The sequence below is a fragment of the Cheilinus undulatus genome, linkage group 4, assembly GCF_018320785.1.
Source record: "Cheilinus undulatus linkage group 4, ASM1832078v1, whole genome shotgun sequence".
Lineage (NCBI taxonomy): Eukaryota > Metazoa > Chordata > Actinopteri > Labriformes > Labridae > Cheilinus > Cheilinus undulatus.
This window is the reverse complement of record NC_054868.1, coordinates 39,785,818-39,801,964: the sequence shown is the minus strand read 5'-3', so window position 1 is coordinate 39,801,964 and position 16,147 is coordinate 39,785,818. Positions and strand designations below refer to the sequence as shown.

The window sequence follows — 16,147 nt, the reverse complement described above, 5'->3', positions numbered from 1 at the left end:
TTGGCCAATTAGCAGGCTTAAAAATTGTCACAGATCAATTTTAAGCTGCTTTATCCCCTTCTGATCCAGACCATGATAGCTTTTTGTCTTTGTGATCTGCACCTCCTGAAGATGTCAAAGTGGAGACTGGTACAGGGCCCTGAAACACATCATGCACATCATAGATATTAATCTACAAAATCTAACATCTTGTGTTTGTGGAGCAGAGTTTACATGAGATTAGGTTTTTGTGTGTGGTATTAACGAATACTGGACAGAACTGGTGGAAACTGGAATATGAAGCATTAAGAAAATTTACCACTAGAGAAGAATTGATGTAAAGCTACAGGAAGTTACGTCATTGTTGACATGACAATATTTAAGTAATAGACTCAGCAGCCTGAGAATTCTAATGATCAAGTATGAAATTGCCACTGCCAGAGTGGTTAAAGGTGAGCACTTCAAACTCCTTCTTGGTTGTCAAACAAATATGCAAATATGATATTGATGAAAAAATGGTTTCCTCCAACATCACATGAGTTATCTGTTTCTATTAGCTCTTGCTCATTTTTGGATCTGGAACCTATACAAGTATACGGTGGCTGATTTAAGGTTCAGGGATCTGATTGCCTCAGGCGAGTTATTCTAAGAGCCCCCTGATGTCAGTGGGACTGTCTGGCAGAATAAAAGGCAAGGCAATAAACTGGGGGAAAAAGTAGCACACACGCATTGAAATCGGGGCCTCCCCGAGGCGATGGCCCAACTGGCCCGTGGTTAAATCCTCCACTGAAAGTGTAATAATCACACCAGAGCCCCACAGAGGGACGAGAAGAGAAAGAGAAAGAGTGGGGGAAGACACAAAGGTACCAAAACAAAAGCCACCCCTCTCTGTCCTGTTCTCTTTGTTTTTTCTGCCCAAAGAAGAGAAAAGACAGAAAAATCTTGGCGCTAAGAAAGGGAATTACAGGGGCTGTGATGACGAGTGATGGGAAAGTGGAACAAGATCTGAAGCAGATCACAAGGGTTTATTGTAGCAGTGGCAGTCATTCTGATGTGTTTGCAGATAGAAGCATTAGTCTTGTACTCTAATCCTGTCCATAGGCTGTTATGTGCTCACCCTAGCTGCAGATAAATGGTTAATAACACTTTGAGTACCCTAAGCAGAGGGCTTTGCAGTTGTGAGAGGGCTTAACACCCATTTGTGCTGAACAGAATGTTGGAATGTAGCAGTGATAGCTGCATTATCTGTGTTTTTATAACCTTTGCATTGTCTTGAACTCAGGTGAATTTATTTTTCTACCTCTTAAAAAAGAGAGAAAAACAATACGAAGCCTGCTCTAATACAATCTGCTTGAACGCCTCTTGTTTCTCTCCTTTAAGAGTGCCCAGCAGGAAACTCCTACTATAAATCACATTTAGTAGCTCTGACATGTTCCAAGAAGTGATATAGCTGCCAGTGCTTTAATTGCCTTACACTGCATGCCTCGTCTTTATGCTCCTGTCTTACATTTTAAGACACTTGCATGAGTTGAGTACTATTACGTTTGTGTATTTTTAGATCTGTGTCCATCTAAGGAATTGTGCAAATGAGGATGCATGTCAAACACAAAGTAGGTTGTGTATTGTTTAAAAGCATCAATTAAGAGTGTTTTCTATCCAGAACCACAGCTGGAGTGCTAGCACTTTTGTTCTAGCTGGTAAAAATGTGGGAGGTTGAATGGGCATGCTAATTATGACAGGAAAGGTCAAACTAATTAGTGCTCTCTTTGAACTTGCCTTTGAAAGTTCCTGATGTCTCCATACACACTTGACAGGGTTCAAATTAATCAGGAGATGTGCTACATGTAGAAAAAAATGCACAACTTTGCAGTGAGGCTTTTATTTGCATTGGGTCTGGTTAGGAGGCATTCATGTGTGCAAACAGGCCTCTTTATCAAGTGGAAAAAGAACACTTTGTGCACCATTAAACCTGCACAATGCTGTAATCATCTTTGTTTAGATATGTTAAATAAAGCATATCATTATGCTCTACTGGGTGCTAAGTGGTATTTAAAGGGCCATAAATTCAATTAGACAGTGTTTAATGCTGCCCCTAGAACATGTTAGTGCAGTGACGCACGTGATCCAGGGGAGGGTCGCGTCAGCCGTTTTTAAGAATTATTACTTAAGATTTACATTTATATTGTCATTTTAATGGTACGACCCTCTTCAACCGATAGGGGCCTCAGATGCTTCCAGGCCCCGGCTCATTCTCCCCCTCCCCCAGGACTGGATCCCATTTGTCATTATACGTAGCTTGGAAGAAATATCCGGTGAGTCTTGGTCTGTCATTAGAGCGCTCCCGTTAGCTGGGTGCTAATGCACAGTTTAGCAGCCACCGCGGAAAATGCTAAAGAGGCCCTGACAACTCCTGGGGGCCGGCTAAGTGTGGGCCAAGGGTTTCTGTATGCGCACAAGTGCGCGCTTGCATTAGCGTTTGAAGGGGGAAGGATGGGGTCCCAGTGGTTGTTTGCCTGTTTTCCATCAAGAGCCCTCATCTCCTTTATCCCCTTTGTGGCGGAGGCCCTCCTCGGGCAGTTCCCTCTGAGGGGGATCTAAAAAGAGCAGCTGCTGGGGAATGAGTGCCATTTCCTCCTGCTGTCACCAGCACACTGGCAACCCTTAGTCCTCCTGTCCCCCTCCACCCACAACCCCCCCATTAATATGCATATGAACTTGTTTCTCTTAGTTCTGAACTCCAGTGACAAAGTGGGAAAGCATATGCCTGAAATATTCATGATCGCACGCAGTAATTAAGCAGTGGAGAAGGGAGAGTCACAACCCCTCTGCTCGAGTTAGAAATGGGCTTTTTTTTCCCCAGCACTAAAAAGCATGTTGTCCTCTGCTTTCTCAGTAATTCTTCGAAGCATTTTTCCCGTCGCGTGCGCTGTTGTGCAACATAGAGCCACTTACAATATACGAGTTAATGAGGCTTAAAAGCAGCACAGATTTTGTTTAGTGAGTTAAATCCAGTTAAGTGCAGCAGTGTGACATGAGGACAGTTTTCTCTGCTCCACGACTGCCATTAACTACCCTGTTATTATTTTTTTATATAATAAACACTGAAATTGTAGATTTCTTATTGCAAAAAAAAGAATGTCTTACTTCAAACTGTTTCTCAACTTATAAGAAGTGGCAGCAACCTGCTGAGTAACGCATTAAGCTGAGGCTGAAATAAGAATATTTTTACTCATTTCATAACTCTGGGCTAAAACTTTAATCATGTTTAACTTTGATCTGATTATACTGCAGTTGGGGGTCTGAAAATGTGAAGAAATTTTACATTCTAGCAGTTTTGCCTATTTTACGCTATTGACCCATCTTTCTTATTTATATTGATTTTATTTAAACACGTAATTTATTTAATATTCAATTTTTTGTTTCTTCTAGATCACTTACTTCATCATAATTGCAAACCATATTTAGATGCTTTTAAAACAATGTAGTAACCAAGACAGTACATTTTGAATCTGTTTCCCTTTTATGAATATACAATGAAATATTGCAAAATAGTAAAAATATTATGTACACCACAGCCTAAATGAAATAAAACCATTCAATCACTGTCATATTTTTGCAAAAATTCCAGTTTTATTCTGAAAAAGCACTTACTTCATGTTTTTAAAAGACAGACACTTTGATGCCAGAGAATAAGGCATGCTGCAGACTCTCAGAGATTTATCCAGAAGAATCAGAGGACACAGAGGTGGACGCCTCAGTACAGCCACCAGAGACATGGAGGGAGAGATGGAGAGAAAGAGAGAGGGGGTGAGGAGGGGGTGTAGTCACAGAATCAGTGCAGGAGGAAGAGGAGAGAGAGAGGGCTGTGAGATGGTTGCTGCGGTTTGACAGCCAGGTAGATTGTATTTGACATAAAGCCCAGAGATGAAAGGAGAGCGGACAGCTGGCCCACTGCACTCAGCTCACTCCATGCAGTTTCACTCACCTCGCCATCCCGCCTGACCCCCCCCTCCTCCTCGATCCTCCCCCCTCTTTATCTCTCTGCTTCTCCCCCCTGTATACGGCTCCTCCTGGGGGCGTGTCCGCCGCTTTCCACAAGGGGATCATCTCCGCTCCGTGGGCCCTGGCTGGTGCGTCTGAGGAGCAGTCGTCCGTAGTTCAGCCTCCTGCCTCATCCCGTCTCCGCTCCGTGCATGTCATCTCACAGCCCACTCAGTGCCACACTGGCTTGTTTTGTCAATAACCATTTATTTGTTGCTGGAATGGCAGCAGCCATTACATCTGACCTCCCTGTTTCATCAATTATGGATAGATTATTGGATGTGAACATCTGCAAGAGCTTGCTGTTGGACTCACCTCCTGGCAGGGATTAGATAAAGTATTAAACTGTTATTTATTGTCAGGCCAAAACTCTACTGGGAAGCCGGGGAATTTCTACAACCCCACAGCAAAAAATAACTCCCATCAACAAGGCACCTTAAATAGTTTAGCAGTGCTGCAGAGGCCCCCCCATGGTAAGATATGGGCCATTTATTATTTACACTTATTACTGGTTGTTATAACACTCATGGTAAAAGCTCCTGGCAGATGGAGCTTCGTCATTGTTTGTCACCTTTTGTAAATGTGTAAACCAGAGGCCAAATACACACACAAACACTCACACATATGCTAGAGTCTAAAGCAACTTCCTACTGGGACAAGTGTTTCTGTTCTGCATGGAGGAATGGCTCTCTGTCAGCTAATCCACTAATGATTGAGAGAGAACATGCTCAACAAGCATGAACACACACTACACACTACACACACTCTTAGTCTCAGGGGTCAGGGAGATATTTAAAAACACATTTAGGTTATTTATTTTTAAAACATGCCAAATAAAATGTTTAACACATGAATTATAGATTTAAAATGGATATCTTCTGGCTGAATATGTAACACTGGCATCGTATTTAAGTAATAGATGGAAACGGGGGAAATGGGCAGCAGTGGGGCTAAATAAGGACTAGTGTGATGTATGACTTGTGGCTCAAATTGTTCCACAAAATTTTCTGTCAGGGAGGAATTTCAGATTTTTAATGCTTCTTTTATTATCTCATTGTATGTCTGGAAAAATTGTTTTTAACCACTTACTTTGAATTTATGGTTTATTATAGTAGAGACAAATTCTCTCACACCATATTTTCTTTAAACACTGAGGCAGTACTTCAAAAAAGGAACAGATTAATTAAAAGCATATTTGTATAAGTATGTCTGTAAATGCGTTTTGTTTGGAGACAATATATGGTACATAAATGATATTGTTGTGTTGTGTTTTGTTATATAATTGTGAGAGGTTGCTCCTGAATTTGTAGGAGTGTATCAGTGAATAAAGGCCTACAGCTGAGAAACATGGTTAGAGGCACTGCTAGCATTACATAAATAAAAAATTTCTTGGAATTCACTTTATTATATGTCTGCAGATATGAACATTTCTGAAAGTTTAAAACCAATATATGTCAGCTATCAGTAGCAGCCTATATGGGGATATCAGCAATTTGTATGAGTGAATTTCAGGAGTTTAGGGGCTTGATGAAGAGACTGAACTTGTTTCTTTGTTTATCCAAATTCCTTTTTATTTTAAATTATGTTTGAAGTAGGGATGTTTGATATTACCATTATGACATGTGTATCAGCAGATATGAGCTCAAAAGTGAGTTATGGTGTCGGCACATATGAGCATTTCTGACGATATTCACAAACAATATTTTGGCTGTAAAATCTGCCAATACCAGCAAACAAATACAAACAAATCAGTTAGGGGAGATTTAGGCTGGACCATCAAACCAACTTCATTTGAAGTCTTTTTCTGTTTTCACCACAATTTTTTTACACTTTAAAGTGTGTTTCAAACACTGATATTTAGGGAATTTGTTCATCCTTAGACTTTAAATTGTGTGTACTTAGGACTGAAGTTTTCGGTCTGAACTACATTTAAATCACAGTATCGACTGAAATAAATTTGTAAGTCTTGACATATTGGATATCAATAAAAGTCCAATCTCAAGTTAGACTGAATGCTAACATTACATTAATAGGAATTATTAAATTGATAACACATATTACTAAATAGGAATTATTAGGGATTCACAATGTTATTGGCAGGATTTGGCCTGATTATCTGTAGAATCTCTGCAGATATTTACAACCTTTGTATTGGCTGTCAATATCAGACTATATGGATGTAAATGTTGGCAGAAATTTGTACAAATAAGTTTGTGGAGTTTTGGGGGTGGACAGAGACACTGGTGTCTTCATCCTAGTTCTGTTCTCTCTGTTTTAAATTGTGTTTTAATGACTGAAGTTTGTTTCATGCTCATCTCTTAAATTTCAAGTATGTTATAAATAATAATATAAATAGTAATAAATAATAATAAAATCCACTATCATGCATCCCTAGGAATTATTTCTCACAATGCCTAACCCTTAGTATATGAACAAAAAGGGGCATAAATTGTTTGGTGGACAAAATGTTTTCAGTGTTTGGTAGGACTTCGGTTCATCAGCATTAATGCATTGAATAATTAAGATCCATACAGGGTGTCTGCAGGGTCTTCAGAAGTATTAAAGTTGATAACTAAATTTGGCAAAAAATTAAGTCTTTTAAAATGTATTACAAAATCTTAAATATAAGATCATAATGTCTTCAATTTTGTTGCTGTTTTTTTATTTTTAGAATAAGGTTTAATAATAGTTTTTCTGCTTCTCTTTCTGCATTTAGTTCTAAGCATTCTGATTCTGATGGAGCTCCACCAAGTCTGATGTCAGTCTGCACACTTGATGATGTCGTGGCCCATTGAGCTGTCAGAGCATGCATCCTTTAAGCTCCTCTGTGTCCCTAGCTAGCAGCTTTACTATGTGAGTGATGTGTGCATGTAAATGGTAGGTAGCAGCAAGTTTTCTGAGAAGGGGATGAAGGAGAAGGAGTTTGGTGCCGAGGCTGGGACAAATACTTGTTAACATTTAACTTGTTTTTACATGTAAAAAGCAGCTTTGAAGTCAAACTTTTTCCAAGTGTAAAACTTGCACAGAGTCTGTTAATGTTAGCATTGCTAGCATGTCAAAGTAAGCTTTTTTTTACAGACTATAAGAACAAATACTACCAGCATTTTCTTGACTATGATGTCCAGTGTTTTCTTAACATCTGCACACATGCACAGAACTCTGTCACCAATGCAACTGGTTCTTAAAATATAATGATAGAGTCTTAAAAAAGGTCTTAAAAAGTATTACATTTAAAGGCAGATTTATCCTGCCATAGTAAGTGCACATTATTTTAAATTAATTTTTTAAAACTGCTATGGATCATTTGCTTTATTGTCCCTCCCAGCACACTTTGGTTAAGCCACTGCAGTGCCTCTCTGCAGCCAAAGTGATGTTTGATAAGTCCATCACTGCTCCTTCAGTCTCATTTCAGTTTAAACCCCCCACAGACAGCTCAGTGGACAAGCCAAAAGTCATCTTGTGATGGCAAACATGTACTTTTCTGAAGTGTTAAATTCAACCCTAACTATCTCCACTCTGCCCAAAGTGTGAAACAGAAACCGATAGTCTTACACATTGCCTGTAGTATTGTGGACAAGTACAACAGTTCTGGCAGATAATGGGGCAGGGAATAAATAAGATTCTGTCTGTCTAAGACGCTCATCCTTTAATTTAGATACTTGGTATCTAACTCATTTTTCACTGATAAATATAAGAGGAAAATAGAAAAATGATTTCTATGCCAGAAAGTGTATCCTCATGAACTGGGTTACAAATATAGTTCCATCTATGATACAGTGTCAGAGAGTTATACTTGACTGTGTCTCTTGGACTATTTAACCTGTAGGTTAAGAGGTAAAGATGGTGTTTTTCTCGTTGATTATGAGAGCCCTTTCTGTCATATATTGGTTTGAATATTTCCACTATTCTCACAAGAGGGTTTGTATCCCAGATCTGACAGCTATACCTTAAAAAGACTACATTACAGTTGATATATTCTCTATTGCCATCATTATTATTGTTTATTTTATGCACCCTTTGCCTTAAAGATAATGTAAAGAATATACATAATGGCATGTATGCTCATGTATATGATGGGAATCCTGAAACTCCTGTCTGTATGAATTTGGATGTGTGAGCCAGTTTGTTTGTTTGTTGTAAATGCTGCTTTTAAAAAATTTAACAAATATATTTTTTTCAACCATTTTTTCTGTTCCCTTGTTTCCTTTCCATCCATAACAAGTTATTTTTTCTGTGGTTAAGCTGATGTCATTGTCCATAATCTACCAAGAGTTTCTTATGGTCCTTCAAAATTAAAACAGATCTTTTTCCTAACAGGAAGTCAGTTACCCTTAATTTATGACAGTAAAAAAATATCAAGTGAAATAAAAGTTTAAACTAGTGCTGTTACTCGATTTAAAAAATGAATCAGGTTAATCACACCACTACTCTGTGACTAATCATGATTAATCTCAGTGTAGCTTTTATTTAATAGTTTAAGTACATTTTTATGTGTTTCTATTTTTGAAGGTTGTTATTGCCAAGTGTTTTATTTTTATTCTTAATTCTATGAACAGCACATTGAAAGTGCTGATCTGAGCCCTTAATGATACCACTATCAATACTTTTATAGTTTGGTTGACAGACAAAATAAGGGCAAATATTTAAACAACAAGTGGTCTTAGCTGAGTAGTGCTTGAGTTAAAAAGTTATGATTCAGTCTGGCACATCCCTTGTTTATCCCTGTAATATAAACACATATCCACACTGCAATTACTGAAATCTCTCACAAAAAATACTAATTTTTTCTATTTTATGTGACATTTGAACACATCATAATATTTAGAATACAGTCGTCTAATTTACTGAGGTTACCTGAACGTGTCATATTTTCCATCTTCAGCTCGTAAACGCTAATGAACTTCGATCTTGCTGATTCCACCCCAGATTTCTACACTAGATTAATATTGTAACAAACAGGACTTGCTCAAAGTTTTGGAGCACTTTTCAGCGTTTATCTAAGCAGCTGAAGAAGAAAACTGACCTGAAGCAGCTGAAGAGAGTGGTCTGACCATGGCTTGATCCCGTGTTGTTGTTAGCATCTTTGCTAACATTTGCAAAGATGTGCTTTGCCTGAAGGTGGAACTTAAGACTTGTTGTGCTTTGGTGTAAAAACAGTTCATCACTGCAGCATGTTCCCACAATTTTGGTTTCGATCTTAACTAACATTCGCCAGCTTTTTAAAAAAACAGTTTCCATTAAGCAGACCTGGGTCTGTCTCCTCACTCACCACTGCTGGCTGTGTCTGACCCTCCTCTCACCTCTTCATCCCCAACACATAAACATCCACGCTGGAGGACTACGGGAGCAAGTTGTGGTCAAACTTAGTGGTATGATTAAAATACGTTATTATTTTTTTAAGCTTTTAAGATTAATCACGAGCATTAACATGTTAATGTTAACAGCCTTAGTTTAAAACAGTGGAAATTTGATTTGTAACAGAAAGGGTGAGAAATAGCGATTAATAAATTTTAATTGTTTGCTTGCCCTGATTGGAATCCTTTTATATTTTATTTATTAAAGTTAAGATCCTTATTCTTTTGTTTTTATATTTTTCCGTACCTTTTAACTTTGAACACACATTCAGACATATCAAACAGTGCAGGAAACAGACTGGCCACGCTTACTAAAATTATTTTTCAAATTAACAGTCAGTGGAGTTGCATTGAGAATGGGCATAGTGTCTTGCATGTATAGAAGACACTCATTATTGTATAAAAATGAATAAACTGTATTAATTATTCTACTAGGGACAAAGTCATTTTTAATTCGACACCATCATATTTTTACAATTCAATTGAAATGTGTCGTACAACTAGTATAAACACAGTTCAACAGGTGTGCCAAAACATGTTGGGGTGTGTTATTTAAAACTACACAACTTCCTGAGAAAAGTTTGATGTATTTTAAGGACTGCCGGACCATTCCATGAAAATAGGCATTTTAATTGTTTTAAGAGAGAGTTTTAGAAATGTATCTTAATTCTACTATTATGTTTCCCCCAGCAGTGAGAGGGATATAAAATGTTTGTTTTTATTAATATTTTCCATTTTTTAAAGGAGTGCCATGACAAAAAAGGGTGAGAAACGCGGTCATAAATCATCATAAATATGTCTCTATAGCATGACTAAAAACTGTGATATTAGCCTCTAAAGTTGTACATTTATTTTGCGTTAAAAACAGGAGACCCATAAGATGTTTGACCGAAAGCATACAATCCTTCATGCACCACAGCCATGCTGGATTTTTCCTCTCCAAGACTAAATGTATTCTTAGACATTTTCATTTGTAAACCTGACCTGAACTCAGGCTAACAGGCTTTTTCTCGTCTGCTCGCTATCTTCCCCCACAGTGCAGTGAAGATGAGGTTGCAGTGCTGCCTTTTTAGTCCCCTGTCAAAGCCTCTCACAGTTCACCTTCAAGGCATCTGCTCAGCTGTCAACACCAGTTGTCAAACCGCCACTTAGCATTCGCATTGTTTCTGTAAAAATGAAGATATGTATTTCCACAGAGTATCTTAAAAAAAAAAAAAGCACGTAGCCCAGGCATTTTGGTTAATGTCTTTAGGTGGTTTAGGCAGTGATGTAACCTCTGTCAAACAGGAAGTGTCTCTTTTTTTTTTTTCCAGGCTTTGAACAAAGAGCGTGAAAACCTCCTGTGTGCTCCAGAGTAGCGGGGCACTGTGCATCAAAATATCAGCGCAGGTTGAAAGGCACAAAATAAGGTCAGTGTCACCGCACTGCATTATTAATACCCCACTGTTTATCTCCTTGCCCATTGAATCTGTGCACAACAAAATGCTGCCTCCTATGAAATATTGATGCAATTTCCTAGCTTTACATGTAGAAAAAGCAATCGAAAAAGTAGGTGTGACACACTGGCAGCGGCTTGCTGAATGGCATGTCTGCTGGTAACATAAATTGTCAAACACAGCAAAGCAGTGGTGGAACACTGACAGAACAACATCACACTGTAGGCTGTGGGTCAGGTGGGCATGCTGCTGGTTATTTGAGGACATGGTAAGAAGAATATGATCCAAGAATATCTACAGTATGTAGTTTATTTTCAGGATCAACATAACTTACAAATAGAAGAGCAGATGTTGTTTTCTTGAGTTTACATGCAAAACAAGCAGTAAATACTTATTTTTAGAAAAACAAGGTAACCAATTTACATGAGATAGCACTTTTAGAACCATCATGTTCATGATAAAAGTCACAATAGAGCTACATTTAAGTTTCTGCCATTATACATCAGATATAAGTGATGCAAAGCACTGATTGTACAACTGTGCACAGTAGATTAAACAGCGTTTATTGAACATTTCATTAAAATTGTACTACGCTTGGGCATTGTTTATTGGTAATTCAATATGTGTTCCTATAGATCCTGAAGAAGTCTCAATATGTCTGGATTTGGGTTTTTAAAACCATAAGGTGACAAAGAGAGTGTCTTTGTGATAGGTCTCTGGTATATGGCACTATTAGACATTTCTAAATACTCATCTGCACTGTTCAGGTAGTGTTAAAAGAATATCTACTTTTGGTGGATTTAAAGGATGCACAGTATAATCGCCATGATATTGGTATTGGCAGACATTAGCTCAAAGCATTAGATATCAGTATCAGCAGATTTTTGCTATTAAATGTTGGCTGTAATCTGTTGGCCCCAACAGACTGTTCAGCTGAAGTTTTTCTTTTTTCATCCTTGTTCCTTAAACTTTAGAACTGAATTACAGCTTGTTTAATGTTTTGTACTTGAGAAGAGTATCTTTTTTGTTATGTTTTAAGCACTCCGTCAGGATTGCTCCGTCTCAGGAAACCACCCTGAAAACTTTAATAAAGAGTCACATTTTCATTAAGTACTCTTTTCTGAGCTCACTGTGAGAAGTGCACAAATGCAGATGGAGCTTGGTATTACTGTATACAGCAATTCTAGAAATATCTAATGGTGGAAGAAATAGCAGATGCTAATAAAAATGAATGTTCTATTGGTTTGTGGCCTGCAGAAGGCTTTTGATACCATAGCCAAACAACAGACAACTATTAAGGAAAGATGTAATGTAATGAAGTAATGTAATGTAATGAAGATGTATGAGATACGAGGGATCGCTTATTTTTGGCTGGAAAGCTATTTAGAAATTGGCAGTGTGTACAAATGAATGAAACTGTGTTAGGATTTAGGAAGGTTTCCTGTGGAGTACCACAGGGAATGGTGATTGGTCCAAAATTATTCATACTTAATATCAATGATTCTGCAATTCACCATTTTTTTAAAATTTGTAATATTTGCAGATACAAATTTATTTTGCTTGGTAAGAATTCAGAAGAGCTTTTGTGTGGGGTTTAAAGGGAGCTTAAAAATGTAAAAACTTGGTTTGTTGCTAACAAAATGTCTTTAAATATTAGAAAAAACACAAAATTTCTGGGTTTTGGGAATCCAAAGAAAGTGATAGTAATATTAAACTGAAGTAGTTAACATGGAAGCAACATGTTGAATACATTAAAGGATAAAATTCAAAGTCACTAGCAGTCCTGTGTAAATTCAGAAATATATGCAACTCTAAGGCTTTGCATTTATTCTATTTCTCACAAAGTGTTTATGTTTTGTTTTGTTTTTTTTTGCATTCCATTTATTTGCAAAAATCCAGAATCGTGCACCCCTAGTAGGTTTGATTGTTCATGTGATATATCATGGCATTTACTTCAGCCATTATGTAGAGCAGTGGTTCTCAACTGGTGGGTTGGGACCCAAATTGGGTTGTGGGGGCCTTGGGTCCCTGATGTGTGCCTGGAAAAAAAATTGAGCCAAAAAGTCAATAAAAGTCTTTTAAAACATAGTTATTTGTTCAGTTTGCTGCATGTTTTTGTATTGTTTTAGGTCCAAACTGCTCTATTTTTCATTAAATAAATTTGATCGGGGCGAGACTTTTTAAAAATTTGTGTCGTTATTTTCCATTGCGGAGTTGATGGTGGGTCCTAAGGCTCAACCAGTTGAGACACATTGATGTAGAGTATAATGCTGGCCGCAGCATTATGGAGATAGGGAAAGAGTAAAAAATTAGGGAAATGCAAAATTAGGGAAAAATCAGCTTCAAGATTAAAATTCAGCAATGGACATAGGGTTCAAAACAGTTGAACTTGAGTTATTGGAATTCAAAACTATAGATTTCTCATCATTTTTTTCAATCATACGTCGGTTCACTTTGTTATGCATTGACACAAATGTATTTGATTGGTTCTTGGTCAAATTAAAGGCATATAACTAAACACGTAAACTTATATGAACTTAAACTAAAGATTAGCATTTTTAATAGCTTCATCGTGTTTTAGGCTTTGTTTATGATTAAAGTTCTGTTTATTTAGATTTTTCCTTTGTAGTTTTTCCTATAATGTCTCCCTTCATGAAATGGATTTGAAATGAAAAATGGATGTTGCTGCTTCTTAGGTCTTTACTGTTTGAGTGAGAAATCAGAGAAGGTTGTCAGTTTTGGAAAAGCCAAATAGAAGGCCACATAGTAAATGGAACATTTTGAGTGTGTTCTAGAGATAAGTGCAAGTCATTCAATGCCATTCATTTTAAAGGCTTCATGTTTAAGTTTTTTGTGTTTTCATATGGCACTGTATGATTTAATGTGGATTTGATGTTTTGTAGCTGCTGTATTTAGAGAAAGAAACATTGTAAGTTGTTGAAATTTTGAAGAGAATTTAGAAAAAGTGTTGGGTTGACCTTCAAGTCAAACAAAAACACAATTTATTGGCATTTTAATAATTAAAAACAACGGATTGCACCTCACACAATTCTTTGTTAATACTTTGCCATTAACACACACTCAGGTAGTAAACAACACTGCACCGCTATAAAGCCCAACACGCTCTCTCCCTTTTGTCTTTTGTCTCTTTCATGTTAAAATCGCTTACTAATTAAGCCAAATGCCACTGCATTCAGAGTGCATGCTTCCACACACCCAAACACACACACACACAAAGAGAGAGGGAGAGAGAGAGAGGCAGTGAGAGCTCTCTAATGATCAACATGCGCCAGCGTCTTTATTATCCCAGCCAGCCAGCCTGTGTCTGTGCAGCCGCCTCATGTGCTGTTTAAGTGATTGTAAATCATCCCACCGTAATGGCTGAGATTAGCATACTATCAAAAAGCTTTCTTCATGCATGATGTGGTAACATCTCCGGGTCCTAAGTGTTTTATGGTGAGTGAGACCGTATCACCCACTGTCATTAACAATCTAGAGGTGGCCAGGCAGGCAGCTGTACTCGGGCTGCTGCTGTTAGTGTTAGCAGATGCGTGAGGAGGATGCAGGCTTGGACTGCAGCCCATTATGGGCGCTGCCTGTCAGGAGCCATTAGGCACATGCTTTCTGATTAATGCTCTAAGTGATGGTGTGAGTACTACTCAGAGACCAGCACAGGGAGAGAGGGGAGAGAAAAGGTTATGGCTGCACTGAGGAATGCCTGAACAGGCGCTGTAGTGTCAGCGGTGAAAATCGTGAGGATCTTGCACTTTTTCAGAGCAGGTATGAGGGAATCATCTAGCAGTTTTTTTTTCTGCAGGCTCTGATTTCCTCTTCCTGTTTTTGAGGGGATCCTGTTAAGGGAGAGGATCGCAGGGTGCCCCCCCCCCCCCAGCTCGCACCGCCTGCTATTGTGACCCATGAATTATTGATTAACCTTGGTAATAGAAAAGATATAACTGTGGTATGCTTTGACCCGCCTCTTCTGTGGTGGATAAGTGTTAATACCACAAAGATATGCATATGCATGCAGATGATTACATAAGATTTATTTAAAATAGGATAAATGATTAACACTTGTCTGTGTGATTGCTGTTTGAATAGAGAATACATTCAAATTATTTAAGAGCTTTTCTCTTCTTATTGTTGAAAGGACACTTTTGGTCTGAATCATGTTGAAGTCTCAAGTCAATACTTACTATTTGAGATACAATACAACTTTTATATATTTTTTATAATACTGAATAAATCATCATATTGAACAAATTAGATGTGACAAAATACAGAATGAGAGATTGTGAAGTTCTTAGAAAAATGTGAAGCTACAGAATTTTTCTGATCATTCTGATCATTAAAAATTTCATCTGGGCTGCCATCCCCGCGTAACAAGTTATTCTCCGGAGCAACAAGACCCATGTGTTCTCATGACATGTTCAAATGAATCCATCTGCTCAGGTCGTGTTCCTGTGATGATCTCACCTTCAGCGGCGGATCAATAAACGAAACGCTATGTTTAAACTGAATCAAATTTTCCACTTGTAGGGTTGGGCTTTCATCCGCAACAAGCCCCTACAGTCTTCACTCTTAGCTTTACCGTATATACAATTAAACGCCCCAGTAACCTGCGCGTTTTCATTAGATTGGACCTGCAGGGATGGGAAGCAGCACGTTAACCCCTCCACCCCACCCCAACCCTAAAAAAAAGAGATGACCAGCCGTTGTAATTGCATGGTGCTGTGTTTACATTTATTCATGAAAATGGAGGACAGCCTTTTTCATCCCCGTTTCCACCTGTCACCCATTCCATTTGCCGCGTCAGGAGAGAAACCCCCACCAAATCCAACACCACACCCCATCAAACTTGGAGCTACAATCACTAATCAGTCCCTCCCCTCCTGAAGGAAACCACCGCCTACTTGTTCCCTACCGATATTTGATTCCCTGCCAGCCTGAGCGGTGATTACGTTTTCATGCATTTGGTTCCACCAAAATGTATGCGCACTCAGCCACATCCTCTATTGATTACTTCTAGTGCAAACAGTAGGAGGAGTATGATATACATAATTGGACAGTTGTCAGGGGAGGTCTTGCAGAGATAACCGGCATCTTATTTTCCCTCCCTGATGAATATATGACACACCTGGAAAGTGATTCTCATCTAGGAAAAGATACATATGTTTCTAACAAAACCACACAGAGCTAACAATGTGTTTACTTATCTATCTTTAATGAAAAACACTAGTTTTTGACTGCGCTGTGTGGTGATGCATCTCCACCATACAGTGCAAAGCACAGCCCTGATTCCTTTGAACTACCCTACATTAAGAGAAAAAAAGACTC

General features: G+C 38.2%; 1 long non-coding RNA gene across 1 annotated transcript in view; it reads left to right on the top strand.

Moving 5' to 3' along the window:
• Positions 1-16,147, top strand: part of LOC121508955 — an 87,584-nt gene that overhangs the window by 45,460 nt on the left and 25,977 nt on the right. The window contains exon 4 of the long non-coding RNA XR_005991835.1: positions 10,688-10,783. This is a non-coding gene — a long non-coding RNA (uncharacterized LOC121508955). The remainder of the gene's footprint in view (positions 1-10,687; positions 10,784-16,147) is intronic.